Raw genomic sequence first — 19,339 nt, 5'->3', positions numbered from 1 at the left:
TTTCTCCCTTTTCTCCTTTCTTCCTTTTTTCCCACTTTTCTTCCTTCTCACCTTCCCACCTTCCCTTTCTCCCTCTTCATCCCTCCTTTCCTCTCTCTCTTCCTATTTTCCTTCCTTCCTTCCTTCCTTATTTTTATTTTTTCTTTACCAAATATTGACTTTGGGAGGGGTGCCTGGGTGGCTCAGTCAATTAAGTGTCTGACTCTTGGCTTCGGCTCAGGTCATGATCTCATAGTTCATAGGTTCGGGCCCCCCATGGGGCTTTGCACTGACAGTGCTGAGCCAGCTTGGGATTCTCTTTTCCCACCTCTCTCTGCCCTTCACTTACTCGCACTCTCTCTCTTCTCAAAACTAAATAAATAAGCCAAAAATTTTTGAGTTTAGAGTGACTCCACTGGTGAGGCGAGCCCACACAAAATATCTCTATAATTTCCAACCTAGCAGTCCAGCTGTTAACACTGCCTTTCTTGGATTTTGTGAGATATCAGAGGATTTCTAGGGGAAATAGAGAATGCTTTCCTATTTACCACATGCAGAAGCAAGAGGCCCACCTCAATAGACTGATATGAGCTATTCCCAATTGTTAAGCCACAGCAACATCCATCTATTAAGAAGGCAACTATATTGGGATCAGGGGAGTGCCAGGATAAAACATGATCTGCTCATCAACATCTGTTTTCTAATTAGGGTGGCTCAATGGCAATTTTCACCCGATAATTTAGTTAAATTTCATTCCTAAAGTATAAATATCCTCTGAAGGCACATGGGTGAAGTTAAATCAATAACTGCATTATTGTAAATTACTTCATAATTATATATTGATAAACAGAATAAGGTTATATGATATCCATTTTCCATATCACTTCATACCTCAGACAACTTCATAGAAAATTGCATTCTTATGTTGTTTTCAAACAGCGCTGTTTTGTATAAAATGCTTTCATCATTTTAAAGCAATATAATTTCAGCATAGCCCTCCTTGTCTTGTTTAGATTTTCAACCATGTAAACTCAAGGTATCTGAGTTATAGTTTGCCTCTTTAAATGTTCTCAGATAATCTTATGTGAAAAATATTTTTAAGGACTTGCAAGAAAAACAAAAAACAAAAACATTACCTTTTGCTGGCTTTAGGCCTGGCTACAGATTACTGGGAGACTGTAAGATGTTAAGCTATTTCAAGTCAACCTGCCTCCCATCTACCCCATAAACCTGACTGACCATCGGCTTAGAATGTTCTTTTTATCTACTGGTCCCCCTTCTATCTTGAGTCTCTTCCTCCCACGTGCTATTTGTCATATACTTATTTCTGCTGACCGCGTGCCCCAAACGTTCGCAATCATCTGATTAAAAATATTCTGTCCTGCATAGGGTGGGCCTTGAGCGGCTGTGCTGAGTGGCTGAGAGGCTCTTGGGGTCTGGTGGGCTGAACAGACTCTAAACCAAGCAGATGGCTTCGAGATGCACGGGAGTGGGGTCCTCCGTGCTCCAGAGATCACTCCAAGACCAGGAACAGCTGGAAGAAAATGCAGTTCCACAGCCTTCCACCAGCCACCTGGAGACCTCCAGGGCAGACGGTTCCAGAGAAGTCTGCCCCTTGAGAGCAATCGGCCTCAACTGCCAGGCAGGACCTCCTGGAAAGGCCTGGAAAGCCCAGAGCCAGGGCAGTAGGATCTCCAGGCTATGTGGTTCACTCAGCCAAAAACACCTTGGGTGCCATGTCCCCGAGAATCCAGGAGTCCTGCCAAAGTGGCACCAAGAGGCTGGTGGAAACCCAGGCAAAAGTCAGGAGGAGGAGAAGAGGCTCACGGACGAGCAGGAGCCCCCCCCCCCCCCTCCCCGCCCAGCTCATAGCCTGAGTGGCAATTGCACCTGGCTGTCTGGAGCTGTCCCAGCCCCTCAACCCTGGACCTGTGGGAGGGGAGAGGGAGTGTCTCCTCTCTGTCCAGATGGGCCCACATGACTACCCACTGCGATGGTCCAGGAGGGAGGCTTTCCGGAGCCCCTCCTCCTCGCAGAGCCCCTCTTCTCCCTCAGTGAATCTGACAGTGACCTAGAGCCTCTGGGAGCTGGAATTCAGCCTCTCCGGACACTGTCACAAGAGCTAGCCGAGGCCACTGTGACCGAAGAGAGTGGCATTTGCGACTGAGGACTGTGCCTTCAGGTAATGCCCTCCTCCCAAGCATCTTTTGGGGGTCCTTCTCCCCCCTCCTCCTCCTCATGTATGAACGTGCGAGAATGGAGTCCTTTTCTGGAAAAACCCACAGAGCCCATGGGCCCAGCAGCATAGGAAGTGTACAAGTCTTTCCTGCCTGGATGGAGCTGGAGCTTCTGACTTCACTGATTCTGTCATTAATCAAGCATACCGGGGAGCCATTTTCCACCTCCTCATTTTGGGGTGGTGGTGTCCCCACGTCCCTTGCTTTGAGCACAGTCAGGGCCAGGAAGGAAGTTCTACATTGCAGGAAGCAAGCCACATTTGACCACCGTGTCATCACCTCAGGATCGGTGCATCCCAGCGAGTTCCTAAGCCCCTGGGAGTTGGCCGTGCCCTTGACCACTGCTAACAAGCGTCCAGGTGGAGACTGCTCAGGGGCCCTGCTCTCCTGCTGCAGGCACATCTGGTCCTGCAGTGACTGCCTGATGCAGCCTGAGAGTAATTTGGGGAGGGAAATGGGGGCAATGGTCCACTCTCCTCCCCTCTTGGGCTTCAAAATTCATCCAACACTTTAGCTTTCTGGCTGCCTCCTTTGCTACATGAAACAAAGGCATGAGAAGATACTGGGGAGCTCTGAGCTCTGCACCCAGGAGTGGGGTCTTCGAGGAATCATTCCCTGTGTCGCCAGTGCCCAGGCTCTAGAGAGCCCAGCTCCTGTCCCTGCTTCTGCCACCAGAGCCCTGCAAAGAAGGGATGGGAGATATTTCCAGGCCCTAAGACTCTAGGCTCACAGGTACCTGATTACACTCAGGGCCAGGCACTGTGGATGTGCAAGGAGGGGAAGCACTTTTCAGTAGCGATTTCTGCCTTTGGTAAATTATTTAAGAAATTTGTTTTATCATTTTATTAAAAAGAAACCAGCATGTGACTTCCTTAGGTAATGCTGCTTTTTCATAATAAAAACTCACCTTCTATAAGAAAATAAAATGAAATAAATTGAAATAAAATAAAGTAAAATGAAATGAGATAATAAAACAAAATAAAATAAAATAAAATAAAATAAAATAAAATAATTCTGTCTTATTTTTAGTAAACGTGACAAAATTTTTGGTTGAGAAAACATGGCCACTGTATGTATACCTATAATTAATGTATCACTTGTCTCTTAACTAGAGCTTAAGTTCATGGGTCAGGTATATGTCCTTGGTATGACACTGTTCTGTATTGACTTTGTTCCTCTCTGCAGAAGGACACTGGGAGGGTATGTAAGGAAAGAGAAAAGAGTAAGGAAAGAGGATCAAACTTGCCCTTGAGTCTATTTTCATCAGTTGCTAAATTTTTTTTTTCCCCTAGCCAAGTCATTTAACCTTTTCCTATATGACATAGAGATAATACTCCTTCCTATCACCGAAGCATTTAATTTTTTTTAATGTTTATTTATTTTTGATAGAAAGAGAGAGAGAGAGAGAAAGAGAGAGACAGAACATGAGTGGGGGAGGGGTAGAGAGAGAGGGAGACACAGAATCTGAACGAGGCTCAGGCTCCGAGCTGTCAGCACAGAGCCTGATGCAGGGCTCAAACTCACGCACGGTGAGATCATGACCTGAGCCACCCAGACGCCCCTCACCAAAGCATTTAAGTGAGATTATGTGCTTAGGACTATCCTTGGTTTTTAACACTTATCGGGTACTCAGTATATGGTAGGGATATTGTTATTGTGGATAACAATATCATTATAAATTCATTATGTAAATGAAACTCTTTCTGTTCACCATTATCCTGTTTATCTCACTAGGTCTCCTCTTAAAATATTAGTCATCATTTCTGTGAGATGGATTCTTGTTTAGTGGTATTTTGTGTGATCCTAAAACAGTATTTCTCAACCATGTGTGACCATCCATTAGATCCATTCCCAAACTCACGAAGCCAGAAATTTCAGGGATGGCTATGTTTATAAACCCCACACAGAAATTGTGAAGTGGAATCTGGTTAAGAACCACCAAGCCAAACATCTGAATAGGGTTTAAAAGTTACGTCCAAAGAAATCTTACTTTCCTTCATGGTAATTTGCAGGGATCTGCAAGAAAAGTTTCAGTGTCAGTTTTTGGAATTGGAAACCTGCATATCAGATGTCCCAGGTAGGACCATTTCCAAGCAGAGAGTAAATAGGGTTGTACAGAGTATGGACCCTCCACACATGTCAGTTCTATGCAAGTGACATCTAGGGACAATGAACAGCAGAAGCACCTTTTAAGTGTGTATCCTCATGGTTGTAGAAGTGGGAATTTTTCTTTGATAGGCAGGCCTAGCAAAGCTCAAATGCCCACTGCTAATTGTCTGTCTTAGGTCCTACTTTTTCCCTCTCCTTGAGCCACCATCTGGAAAAACTACTCCTTTATCCTAGCCCTCATGGTCTCCAAGATGGTTCCTTTGTTTAGCACCACGGGATCACCCAAGGCTTCCTCCTGAGTTTGCTTCATTAGTACATTGTGAACTATTGGGTCAACAGCTTATTCTTCTCACCCTAGTACCCAATTAAGGAGAAGTGGAAGAGTGGGAAGTAAGGGTGATGATGATGTTTGGACTTTATCAGCCATTGATTTATAATTGTCTCTAGAACCATGCATGGAATCATAGTTTCTGTGCATTTGGCCCATTATATTTTCCATCTTCCCTTATAAAGTATTCTTCAGACAATACACGGATGTGTTTCCTGAAATCCAAGCTGATATTCTGAATGATTTTTGGACTTGCTGCCTCAAGCTATACCCAAGAAAAGAGAAAAGTTGTGCCTTATAAGCAATTGCCCACTAAAATCGGGAAGAGGTAAGAGATGAACTTAGGGAATAAAGAAGATGAACCTAACCAGTAGCCTTTGTTTACCTCTACTATAAATAACAAATCTTGCTACTTTGAATAGTTTTATTTGCATGATTAGTTTAATTCTTTTAAGAAATAATCAAGTTCTTGAAGATTTTGCATTAATTTCTCTGGATGCCTCATAAATGCAAGAGCATTTGCATTTGAGAAGCATAAAAGATGCAAATCACATCTCTATCTCTATTTAACAACCAAAACGCTTGTTTATGATCATAACTCTTTTCAATATCTTCCTAACTGTAATACACCATTAAGAATGTTGCAGAACATTTACAATGTATTCTAGAAAGGAAATCTGACATCAGTGCATTAGTGCCTTCTGTATTCTGTGGGTAGAAATGCAAAATACGTTACTATGAAAAATGAGGATATGTTTCAAAATTCAGGATTAATTAAACAATTTATCCATTCATTTTTTTCACTCACATGTATTTAACAAATTTATTGGCACTCTTCCTGTGAACAAGGTGCTGTTCTGTCTGAAATTTTATCAAGCTTACATTTTAGTGAGGAAAGTGGTCAAAATAAGTAAACGAAAAAGAAAAAAAAAATATCAGGCCTAAGTAATCCTGCAATAAGCCTTTATTTTCAACCCAAAACTTACCATGTGCAAGTGTAAAAAGGAGTCATAAAAATATGTTTTTAAAGCTAGTTTTTTAAACATTGTCTCCATGTTAAAATTGTTCATCTTTTCAGTTTTTATGAAAAAAGTCACTTAGCCTTGTTGTATTAAAAGGTGGGGGCAGGAAAGTTGTGAGAAATAAAAAATGTTGGGATGATTGGTATTAAGAAAACTTCGGCAGAAGAAGCTCTTTTGTTTCCTGACATCGGGGTCATCCAGGTCAGGAATCAAACACCTTTTCTCTTGTTCGCTGACTGCTCTCCTTACCCATTTCATCACATGCACTACCTCGGGTCACCCAAGTGGTTACCATTTTCTTTTGTTCCCATTTTCTAAGAGGGCACTCCTTTGTCCCTGGTGACTCAAGAGAAGTCAATTAATTTTGACAACCACTGTCCACACAAAAGCAGAGATGATGGAAATGTTCAATGCTTGGAAATACCTAGATTCCAAGTGTTGGGATTTCTAGGTGCTTTGGCCCGTTAAAATATATCTCATTTATTTATTGTTTTTTTTTTAAGTGAGAAAAATCAGTCATATAAATGAGTGCCAAACCAATTCGCAGAACGAAATTGCTTTGCTATGGTCAACCCTTAATCAATGAAACTAGTATTCTATACTTGCTTATCGTATCAATGAGGTTTGGGGGCCATTTTAGGGCTAAGTGTTCATCTATTTCAGCAAAAATTCTCTTCCTGTTAACTTGAGCCAAGTGTCCCATTTGGAGGATTACCAGTTTTTAAATCCCTACAACTGATTTAAACACTATACAGACACCTATGTATTTAAGAGGCAAAATCTATTGTTGGAACTTGTAGCAGCTACTTGCATAAAGCAAATAGAATTTTTAAATGAACAACCTAATATTTAGACACAGAGGTATCTTTAAAAGTAGTACAAGCAATAGGCCCAACTCTATACAGGCTATATTTTGAAGACCGCCTGTGGTAATTTGTGGTTGTTGTCTACAGTCAACAAGCAGTGTTGAAAGATGGGACTTGAACACCATGCAGTACTTGTCCACGTCCTGTAATACTGTGATTACCTGATATCACCTTATATAGATTTGGTTTTTCCCTAGTACTGAAGATGTTAATAGAACATAATAAGACATCAACGGACTCCTTGATGCAAGCCAGGCATAATCAAGCAAGGTCAGACCCAGGGGTCAGCAAGCCAGGTAACAGAAGCCAACAACCTAAGGTGAAGAAATTAAAGACACAGATTATTCTTTAGACAAGAAAGGTGCCCTCTAATGTTCCCTTCTCAATATATGAAGGGTATTAAATAGATGGCTCTTAGATTCTTCTCCTACCACCCCCTTCGTGCTTTTGTGTGTATGTGTGTTCAGTCAGTGCTTCTCCCAATGGACAGTGACCTCCTTGAGGGGGAAAAAAAAGAGACACAACGGTAATGAAATGAGTTAATTGTAACAAATAAAAAATTACTATCTTTAATGAAGTTGCTTTTTCACAAGGATAGGCACTGGTATATTACGCTGATATCTTCTGGTTTTACTTATTTTCTACTCTAGGTATACATTGACACATGTTCGCTTAAATATGTTGTTAGCTTCTCCATGCTGTTGTGCTATGTGGTCAGGAAAATCTAATATATTTCCCTACGTGTGGGCTTACTTCACGGACATTCCACCATAAACAAAGAGCACTACACTATTATGTATTTGTGCAGCTACCAACATAGACTATGAAGTTTCTCTTGATGTTTTGGTGGTGCCCCTTGTGGTACTCATGAAATTCTGTAAATTTACAAGCATTACCTATAGAAAATTCAAATACTGGGAAAGTGTACTGGAAGAGAACAAGGGTGTTTGACAGTTACTAGTATATGAACACTGTCATCTTATTTTCTGTAAATAGAAAAGTACATGCCTAAGATGTGACTCAATAATAGTTTTAAGTTCCCTAGAATATTTTGCCTGGTACCCTACCTGCTGCCTCCACACACATGCATCTCTCTACCACACACTTCTAACTAGGCTGTGTACCCATCTTCTACATTTTTCTACACAGCAGACTGTGTGGGTCTTCATCAAACCGTCTACAACACAGTATGATTATCTGTTCATCTGTATGTCTCCCAAATGAGCATAAACCCTCAAGTGAAAAGACCAGAGCTTATTCGTGTTTGAATCTTTTGTTTTTATCGCAATGCTTGGCTTACTGTAAGCTCTGAAGTAATGTGTGTTGCATTGAACTGAAGTGACTTTCGGGGCACCTGAGTGGCTCAGTCGGGTAAGCGTTCGACTTCAGCCCAGATCATGATCTCACAGTCCTTGACTTTGAACCGCGCGTCGGGCTCTGTGCTGACGGCTCAGAGCTTGGAGCCTGCTTCGGATTCTGTGTCTCCCTCTCTCTTTGCCCCTCCCCCGTTCAGGCTCTCTCTCTCCTTCAAAAATACACATTAAAAAAAATGACTTTCACTTGGGTTTAACAGTAGAATACTCATTGCTTATCCAACTTACTCAGGAGAGAAGCCTCTGGTCTCATTTTCATTTGCATCCTGGCCATGGATCTGGGCTATTGTTAATCATTATGGAATAGCAAACTGGGCTATGGTGAACCAAACTACCTATACCTGAGATATCCTTATTAGCAAAGAGTCCAGGCCATCAGACCAGTAAATTGAAGTCTATGGTTATCATGGAAATGTGCTTATGACTTTAATGTCAATTCATTTTGCGAAATATTTCTTTTTGCTTGAAAAATATTTATAACGGTTACAAAAATAACAACTAGTACTTGCAATATAACAAACATCTAGATAATTAATTTTTTATTTCAGTTAATAATCTGAAAAACATTATTAGATAAAACCCTTTATTATATACATTTGTCCATTTTTAAGGTATTTTGGCTTACATTTACAATTTAAAATTAGCCGGTGCATATGTTAGTGAAGAATCACTGAATTCTACTCCTGAAATCAATATTGCAATATATGTTAACTAAATTTTTGTTGTTGTTAACATTTATTCACTTTTTGAGAGACAGAGACAGAGTGTGAGCAGGGCAGGGGGCAGAGAAAGAGGCAGACACAGAATCCGAAGCAGGCTCCAGGCTCTGAGCTGTCAGCACAGGGCCCGACGCAGGGCTTGAACTCACGAGCTGTGAGATCATGACCTGAGCTAATGTCAGATGCTTAACTAACTGAGCCACCCAGGCACCCCATTATATGTTAACTAACTAGAATCTAAATAAAAGTTCAAAGAGAAAAAATAATAAATAAATGACAGAAATGAGAAAATTGTCTGCATCATTCAAGCCAAACTTCTTTTTTAAATGTTGATTTCTTTTTGGGAGATAGAGAGAGAGAGAGAGAGAGAGAGAGAGAGAATGAGCAAAGGAAGGACAGAGAGAGAGGGAGACACAAAATCCAAAGCAGGCTCCAGGCTGTCAGCACAGAGTCAGACGAGGGGCTCAACCCCACGAACCGGGAGATGATGACCTGAGCCGGAGTCAAACTCTTAACCCACTGAGCCACCCAGGCACCCCAAGTCAAACTTCTTTTTAACCCCAGATATCTCTACCAAGGTTTTGTTGTTGTTGTTAATTCATTCTTATATTCTCATTGCTGGTACATCATGAATACTCAGAAGTAACTAGAGTTTATTAAGAGCTTACAGTAAGCTAAAATATGCTGCTACAATATGTCGCTACAATGTGCTACCTTACATAAAACCTCTCAACGTTAAATCTTACTCAGAAATACTCATAATTGTCCTCTGAGATAAGAGAGTTTATTATCTGAGTCTTAAGAGGATTAAAGTAACTCACCGAAGGTTCAGTTAAGAACGTGAGCTATCTTTTTTAATCATTGTTATCCATAAATATTTGTTGAGTAAATGATCAAATGCATTTTGATCAAACATATGTTTGATTAATGATTATGAATGGTTAATAATACATTAATGTTTTTCTTATTCCGTAGGTATTTTTTGATCATTTGAGAAAATATAAGAAAAAGTCACAGAAAGGAAAGAGAGAAAGAGATAGAGTACAGACAGTAAGAGAGAGATGAGAGAAGGTTGGAGAGAGACAAGTATAATAATCATAAACAAGAAAATATGCCTGTGGTCTAACAGATTACAATTTTTTTAAGTACCTGAATTTAGAAAAATGAGTGGTATACTATATAATTGACTATTTGAAGGAAAACTAGCTAAAATGACATCTTTATTTTTCCCAATGTTTATTTGATATAAAAAATATGTTCTGAACATACTCTAATGGTTCTTTCCTTTTGGAGGTCTTTGGTCATGGAAACTTGTCTTAAAACTTGTACTATGTGAATATATAGAAAGTCCAGGGGTTACAAATTATGAAATTTCTTGTTAGTTAATTGGTTTAAAGTGAATAATCATCACTGAGAAGGTAAATTTACTTCCTGCTGGCATCTGGGGTTAGTTTGCCTACACAGCTATATGGGGAACAAAAATATTCTCCAAACCTCTCTCTCAGCAGTACAGAAAATCCAGATGGAAAGGATATCATCTGTAGCAGAAATAGGAGATAAACGTTCCCCAAAATAATAGACAATAAAGATGAGTGAAAGAATAAACAAATGAATTAAAGTTTCCTGTAGTTGGGAAATGGTCACATTTGATGGATGGGGAATAGCACTAACATATGGACCAGCAGTCCTTGTGTTTTTCTTGAGCTAGTTCCATGAACTTGGGCAAAACATCGGCACCCACTTGCCTCATGGGTAAAACATTGCCAATAGCACATGTCATTCTTACTCCATTGGTGGTTTGTAAGGTTACGGAGATTAATAGACATGAATAAAATGCATTAAAAGCTAGTTATAGAGTAGATGGTTAGCATATACTTAATTAATATAAAAATAAAATAAAAACTAGGAGACGAGGTATTTATTAACAGCTAATAAATTAAGTGTCAATTAGGACAGTATTGTGTTTCACCTAAACGTATAGTAGAAATCCCTTAGGTCTGAATATTTTTTAATTGATAGCAAGAATTCAGGATGTTAACTATTTAAGTATGTGTAGGGTGACTTTCCTTTTCTTCATGATATTGCCTTGTTTATCCCTCTGATTTATCCTCCTATCCTTCTTTAAGTAGGCTATGCACTTTAATGCCATCTTGTTTATGGGAACTAATAAAAGAAAATTCTTTGCAATGGGAGATTTGCTTTATTTAAATGCAAATTAAAACTATATTCTTTCAGTTACAGGCCAAAGATTATAAACGCATGCTGTTTAACAATTTCAGGCAAAAGTAAGAATGCTTTTTTCTTCCCATAATCTAATGAAATTGATTTAGTTCTTTTAAAATGGCGTAACTAATTGAGCTGTGACTTTTATATTATCTTATGTATGTTTTATGCTGCTTTTTAAAAGAGAAAGTAACGTTTATATAAGAAACGGTAAAAACTAAATTGCTAGACTAGTTAAGAAATTGGCTAATTTGAGGCTAATTCTTATCTTTCTGTTTTACTGTTCAACTGCTATGGCCAAACAAATATAGTTCTTCTGCCCTTTTCATTGTATCTGTAAAATAATTAGCAATATTTACCTCAAAAGGATTTTCTAAGAATCAGTACAATAACTTGCCAAATGGATTTAAGTTTTAGAGAATCAAAAAGAGAGCCTGGTAAGTGTTTGGAACCAGATAGCCAATTTTCTGGTTGGTAATCATCAGATTTCAAGGGAAGGATCCAGAAATCGAGGAGGCAAAAGAGCAGAAGAAGTAAACATCTTGCCTAGAAGGTGATGGCAACTCGGAAAAATCAGGACTGTGTGTATCTATGCAATGTATTTAAAGAAAATGAAATGGGCCAAGAGTTAAATGAAAAATATCTAAGTGAAATTTTGTTTCCTGTTCCCACCTTAGGATTCAAGGTAGAATATAGTCCTCAGAGGGAGAAGATTTACCTCTACTCTCTTATAGCTTCCATACTGGAACTGTGATTATTTCTACTTTCAGTCAAAACCCACTTATTTCAGGGTACTATGATTTCCTCCTTTCATATATTGGAAGATGCATTTTCTCTAATCATATCCTTAAATGATTGCTTGAGACTGACTTTGGGGTCAGTGGGAAAAAATCTCTCAGCACTACAGAACAGGAACCCACAGCAATAGTATAGTTGCCCAGCCATTTTATGTTTATTTTATATCCTCTACGTAGAGACAAAGTTTTGTTGCTGTTACTTACGTAACAATGGATGATGATCGAATAGAATGGAACATTCCTACCCGTGCAATGTGAATAAGACTATTTAACGTTAAATGTATGAATCCATGTAAAACTTGAAAGAATATATTCAGAATCAAATTTCACAGAAGGCTGTTATAAAATAGTGTTCTTTCCTGCAGTTTATATCAAGCTCCATTTTTGCTAAGAGGTCAAATTTATGGAGAGCTGATTGTGCAATGATTGGAGACAGCAAGGTATTTTCTTTGTCTTGTACAAATAATTTGTGAAAATGTTAAAAAAAAAAATGGGACAAATTCAGTAAAATAATACTCTTTCAACTTGCCTGACCCTCATGCCCCGGACAACTTTTCTTAGGTTTTCTGCTCTATATTTTATATGATATAGATACAATATCTATTAGAGTGGGATTCCTTTTTGAGGCATTTCCCACAAAAATACTATAGTTGAAAATTTTGAAATTTTTAAAATCCATGTCACTTACTCTGTACCTAAAAAGGAAATGAAAATGGCATTCTTTTTTTTTTTTTTTTTTTTTTTTCAACGTTTATTTATTTTTGGGACAGAGAGAGACAGAGCATGAACGGGGGAGGGGCAGAGAGAGAGGGAGACACAGAATCGGAAACAGGCTCCAGGCTCTGAGCCATCAGCCCAGAGCCCGACGCGGGGCTCGAACTCACGGACCGCGAGATCGTGACCTGGCTGAAGTCGGACGCTTAACCGACTGCGCCACCCAGGCGCCCCGAAAATGGCATTCTTAATCACCACATTACATAGAGTAAATAATAAATAAGAGTCTCAATTCCAATCATTCTGAGAACAAATATCTTAAATAAGAATGAGAAATATTTCCCAAGTGTTTTCCATTTTAACGTTTAAAGGGGTTTGTGCTTTTTTTGAAAGTGAATGCATTGATTATCAATTGAGGAAAACACCCTTTCAAAGCAAATAGTAATGGGCAATACTAAAGAAGGAAATAAATGCCTCGAGAAGGTCATTCAGACAAAAGAAAAGGAAAAAAGAACGAAGATTTGTTGCAAAGTTAGACACACATGCTATTTGATAAACTCACATTGCAAACTTGTGAGTTAGATGTTAGCTCCCCTCCGATTTTCAAGATAAGAAACTGAGTCAGGGAGGTTAAGTAACTTGCTCAATGTTCATGAGTTGGGCCTGAAAAGATCTGGCTTCAAAGCCCAACATGTGACTAAAGATGCAATAAGCTGTCGGACTTGAAGGATCAAATGATGTTGAAAAGCAAAATAAGAAAAATGTCGTAGCAAAATATTATAGAAAAATGTTAGCTCTTATTTTCACTTGAATGTAGCAGTTCTGCAATTCTTGGATAAGAGGGTATATAGAACAATATAACACAGGATATATTGTAGATTTGGATTTTTCAATATATGAGTGACAGTTGCATCTTTGGCATGTTCTAATTCAGGAAACATCTCTGAAAAGACTTTTCCATTTCTTCATACTGTGGATCAGTTGGGAATTCACTAGAATTTGCCTGGTTAGACACATCCCCTCTATGTACAGCAACAATATTTCTTGCTGTTTGGACTCCTTATTTTACACTGCATGACTGAAATTTTAGTTAGGGTGAAACAAAGAACCATTTTCCTAAATTAGATTAACCTTTGAACCTTTGGCAGCTCAGGTTAATCCCACAACTGCCCTGAAGACGAAGTGGGATCTGGGGCACGAGGACTCTCCTTCACCGAGTTGAGTTAGAAAATTATATCCAAGTAGAATGACAACCAGAGAGAAAACCATAAGCATGTGCATAAAAAGTCCCTTTTAGCTGGACCTAATGCATGAGTTTAGCGAGATACAAGAACTGCTTGTAAAAATCAAATGAGTTGTAATAAAAGTATTTGGTTTGATCAGATTTGGAAAAGAAGTTATTATTAATGTGCCCAATACACATACTGATAGTTGCAAAGGAATCAGATTGGCATAAGTACTTAATAGGTGCCCATTACTCTCTGGAAAATATAAGGCAATAGTGGAAAACTAAAAAAAAAAAAAAAAAAGCGAATTCAAATGTACAACATTTTGATTCAATAATTCCATACATTACTCGGTACAGTCACCATCTGTCATATAATATTGTGACAATATTATTGACTATGTTCCCTTTGTTGTACTTTTCATCTCTGTGACGTACTCATTTTATTTATTTTTTTGATGTCTTATTTATTTTTGAGACAGTGTGTGAACAAGGGAGGGACAGAGAAAGACAGAGAGAGACAGAAGATCCAAAGCAGGCTCTGTGCTGACAGCAGGGAGCCCGATACAGGACTCGAACTCACCAATTGTGAGATCACGACCTGAGCCAAAATCGGACATTCAACCGACTGAGCTACCCAGGTGCCTTTATTTTATAACTGGAAATTTGAACTTCTCAATTCCCTTTATCTATTTCGCTCATCCCCCCACCCAGCTGCCCCCTGGCAACCACCAGTTTGTTCTGTATATTAAATAATTAATAATATATATATATATATACACATACTATATTTTATATAATATATATAGCATATATCCATATGATATATGTATATATGTACATTTGTTATACATATGTGACCATAAATAATATAGCATATTATCATATATTAAAATGCATATGTGTTAAATATAATATGTTATATATTATATATTATGCCTATTTAAATGTAAGTTCAGTCACAGTAGCGTTCTATATCTTATGCCACTGGCTAATACTCAATTTTGATATAAATAGCAGTTGAAGGAGTATAGTTATAGTAAACACAGATAGTGTTTATAGTAAACACAGATAATTAACAGCAAAATATTAAAACCCAACTAAACAGAAAAAAGTAGATGATGAGAAGGAATGCATATATCCTTAATACTTATGAATCATAATTACTCAATATAAGTGCCTGGTAAAAGTGTTCTTAGAGAATGTTTGAATTACTGAATTCAATATATACAGTGAATTAATTTTCAAAATTACATTTAATATACTGTAAGGATCCATATCTTTTGAAAACACTCTATGTAGTAGTATTTATGCTTTTGAGATATTTGTAAATTGCTTTAATAACATGTATACACTCCTAATTAAAACAAGAGCATCGTTTCCAATTTCCTGTTTATGAAAAATAATTTGGGATATTATTTATTTAAAAAAGAAATATGAAATTATACTTGATTTCATTTGAATTATTTCAAAGGAAGGAAGGAAAAGAATGCAGGGAAAATGTGGGTCTTTTATGGCTTAATTAAGCATCAGAGTATTGCAAATCCTCTTTCCCTGATTTTTTCAAATTTTGCAATTACAGAATTGTTTTGGGGTAGTCAAACAGAAATGATTAAAAGAGTCGAGGAGAGGATCAATAGAAAAAGATTAAAGGGACTGTCGCTTCTCAGCCTAAGGAAGAGAGAGAAGGTTGAAGGACTTCAAATATATGGGGTTTTAAACATTGGATGGTGATTAGTTGCTATTAATTTATGTCAGTAAAGGAGAAGAAATATGTAAAACTGCATCGTGAAGAATTTAGATTAGACACCAAGAAAATATCTGATTATGAAAATGAATAACTAAGGAATGCTGCTTGTTTTGGGATTCAAGAATTATGTTCCCATTTCAGTATAGAATATCTTGAGCAAGATGGGTGGATAAATTCCTAGCAGTGCTATTGCTGGGTCATAGGGTAAATCTATTTTTTATTTTCTGAGGAGTTAGGAATTTACCCAAGAGATGTAAGAGTGCTGATGCATAGGGGCACTTGTACCCCAATGTTTATAGCAGCGCTTTCAACAATAGCCAAATTATGGAAAGAGCCTAAATGTCCATCAACTGATGAATGGATAAAGAAATTGTGGGTTATATACACAATGGAATACTACTTGGCAATGAGAAAGAATGAAATCTGGCCATTTGTAGCAACGTGGATGGAACTGGAAGGTATTATGCTGAGTGAAATAAGTCAGGCAGAGAAAGACAGATACCATATGTTTTCACTCATATGTGGATCCTGAGAAACTTAACATAAGACCATGGGGGAGGGAAAGGGGGAAAAAAAGTTACATAGAGGGAGGGAGGCAAACCATAAAAGACTCTTAAAAACTAAGAATAAGCTGAGGGTTGATGGGGGGTGGGAGGGAGTGGTGGGTGGGTGATGGGCCTTGAGGAGGGCACCTGTTGGGATGAGCCCTGGTTGTTGTATGGAAACCAATTTGACAATAAATTTAATATTAAAAAAAAAAAGATGGGTGGATCTTCCACACACTGTTTCCTATGAAACTTTACAAGACATGTGTTCATTACACAAAACTTGAAAGCACAGAAAAACATAAAGCAAAAAGTCACCTTTAAGAGGATCCCTATAAAAGAACTCATGTTAGCATTACATATTTATTATTCTTGCAAATCTTTTGTCAACACATTGATATACCTGTGTGCGTTAATAAAATTTCATACATTTCAAAAACTTGATTTAGTAAAAATAAAAAAAAAAACAGAACTCTCAAAAACAAAATTAAGAAAAGAATATAAATCATGCCCATTGTAACATATATTACCTTTTCGATTAACATTATTTGTAGGAATTTTCTCTCATCATCTATTGCTTTTGAAAACACAACGTTGCATTATATGGATATGCCACAATTTAAGCCTTTAGATTATTCCATTTAGTAGTCATTAAAATAAACATTCCTGACGCCCTTTGGCAATTATCTTTAACACATTTCTGATTATTTCCTTAACCTACATTTCTATAAGTAGAATTACTTGAGCCATGAGTATAAGCAACTTTATGGCTTTTCACAAATCTTGGTAAACTGTTCCTCAGAGGAGATACGTCCTGTTAACATCACCATTTTTAAGTAACAAGTGGCTAAAGATGCAAGTAATTATGTTTTCTCATATTTAGTTCTGTAGCGGAACCATGATAGACTTTAAACATTGTCTTGTGGAATTGTTTTTTTTCCAGTTAGAAAAAAGAACACACACCTAAAAGGACCTTAAAACCTGACATAAGACCATGTCACTCTCAAGAAAAGCATGTTTCCAATAAAAAGGAAATGTCAGCCTTGAGCGTTTTTATTAACCATCTCCCCATCTTAACCTTCAAATTCAGCTTTGGCTGACCACTTCCTCTGTCCGGTTTATTTATATTAGAAATAAGTAGATTCATTAGCTGTGCCAGTGGTGGGTAGGCCGGGCCTGTGAGTGTCCAATAACAGATAATCATCGTATTTATCAGGGGGTGACTGATGTTTACTTTGTTGATGGCCCCAGGAGCCGATGTAATCGGAGATAGGTCTTTGTTTACGACTTGTTCTCCTGACAATGCTGACCCATTTGAAACCAGTGAGAAAGAAAAATAAACATTCTGGAATATAGTACCTGTGGTAAGTCTTCCCTTGGTGACTCTTTTGGAGCATCTTCAAAGGCTCCTTTTAACCCACTCTTTCCCCAACAAAAACCTTTATCTTGTCTCTCCTCTCCCAATTAAACCCAAATTAATCAACATCCAACCCAATAAAAAAAGAAAATCAAAAATGCCAAAGACTAAAATGATGACTTAAAAAGAGTGCTTATACGGCACTGAGTTTTTTCTGTGTGCTCAAGTATTTCGTGTAGGCCATTTGCTAATGGCATATATTTATAACAGAGCCCGTCTACAGCAACTGAAATATTCTTTTAGCGTGTGAGTTAGATTTTTCTATCCTGACTCGTTGGTTCCACACTTTTAGATGTGTTGAAATGATTTTCTTCTTGACAATATGAAATAAATAAATATGAAGTGAGAGAAACATTTTTTATAACTGACTAATAACAAATGTAATGGAAATTTATTATTGTGCCACACACTTTATTAAGCTATTTGTTACACTATCTTAATAATTTACACGGCAAATACTCATATTTTACATGGGAGAAGAGTGAGATATAAAGAGGTTAAATATTTACCCAAGGGCAGAGGGCCAGCAATTAGTGGATGTGAACACAGTCCCACACCTGCCTGAGCCTAGAGTCCATGTTCGTAGCTACTCCACTGTGCTGCCTCTGTACTTTATAATTCCCAATATGCATGAAACATATAAAACAAATGTATTGGCATCAGTACGTCCAAATGAGCAATGTCCATTCTAAACTGGTCGTGTGCCAACCATCTTCATACATACAACACTTAGTTCAGGAATGACTGGGCACTTATTTTCATTTGCCCCCTGAGGAAGGCTGTTTTGCCACTGTTCAAACCATTTTTGTTATTCTAATTCTGAAATTCTCTTTATTTGCAATTTTAGTGGTGAGTACATGAACTTGATTATTTCATCAATTGTGTATAATTGATGCATCTAATTTATATATATAAATAACTTCATTACCCAAAATTAGTTACTATTTTTGCCTTTTACATGTGTTTTAAAAAATTATACTTAACCTCAAAGAATTTCCATTATCTTGCATAGTGGGCTTTGAAAGGAATTTCAATAGAACGTGAGTTGTCAGAACACTGTTAGAAAAAACAGCTAATTTTAGGGACTATTCTTTGTGTTGAGTTTTAACAAACTTGTTGGGGCTCCTGGGTGGCTCAGTTGGTTGAGTGTCTGACTCTTGGTTTCCACTCAGGTCATGATCTCATGGTTTCGTGGGTTTGAGCCCCGCATCAGGTTCCAGGGTGACAGTGCTGAGCTGCCTGGGATTCCCTGTTTCCCTCTCTCTCTGCCCCTCCCCCATTGGCTCTGTCTCTGTGTCTCCTAAAATAAATATATAAATTTAAAAAAATTTTTTTTAAAAAGCTTTCACATTACTTTTTATTCATATGTTTTACATTCACAGCCTAGATATACTTTTCAAAATTGTGTGGCATGCACTTAACACACATGATGTGTTTGCAAAGTTAACAATTATTTCCCAGAACAAAACTTATTAGTTAAAACACATAGTCCATGAAAGATAAAAACAAGAGGCACTCCCTTGGAGCTGCATAAGGATGCTGACTAGAAGATACTTGGAACAGAAGAAGGTTTTTGAGGGCATTTTGAAAATGAATAAAATAAGGATGCTGTCAAAAGCTATCTTCTTAGATTAAAAAGGCTGACAAGAAAACAAAGTTTCACCCCGAAATCGGTGTGAACTAGTTAAATGGTCTGCTCAGTCATGGAAGGCAGTGAGGCGGGCATACGACCCAGTGTGTTCAGACTACTGACACTGTTAAAACTTACGCCAGATCTTCAGTCCAGATAAAAGCCTGGGTTCTTAGGAGAAAAATCCATTTCAACTCTTGCATTCAATTTTCCAGGAATACAATCCAAAGTAGCAGGGAACATTTGGAAACCGTTCTTGGGGGTTGTATTGGGGTGAAGAAACACAGAATAAGGAAACATTAACGTAGAGAGCACCCAAACAGAAATAATGGCTTACCCAGGCTGGGCTACAGTAAGACACAGTGTTTACTTGTTGAGGATAATTACAAACAGCTATAATGAGAA

At 37.9% G+C, this 19,339-nt stretch overlaps 1 pseudogene; it reads left to right on the top strand.

The window, feature by feature from the left end:
• The first annotated feature begins 1,447 nt into the window (after positions 1-1,447).
• Positions 1,448-4,638, top strand: LOC123609701 (annotated as a pseudogene).
• Positions 4,639-19,339: the final 14,701 nt, after the last annotated feature.

The sequence above is a fragment of the Leopardus geoffroyi genome, chromosome B2 (genome assembly GCF_018350155.1).
Source record: "Leopardus geoffroyi isolate Oge1 chromosome B2, O.geoffroyi_Oge1_pat1.0, whole genome shotgun sequence".
NCBI lineage: Eukaryota > Metazoa > Chordata > Mammalia > Carnivora > Felidae > Leopardus > Leopardus geoffroyi.
Note: the sequence above shows the minus strand (reverse complement) of the source record. Positions and strands in the feature narration are given on the sequence as shown.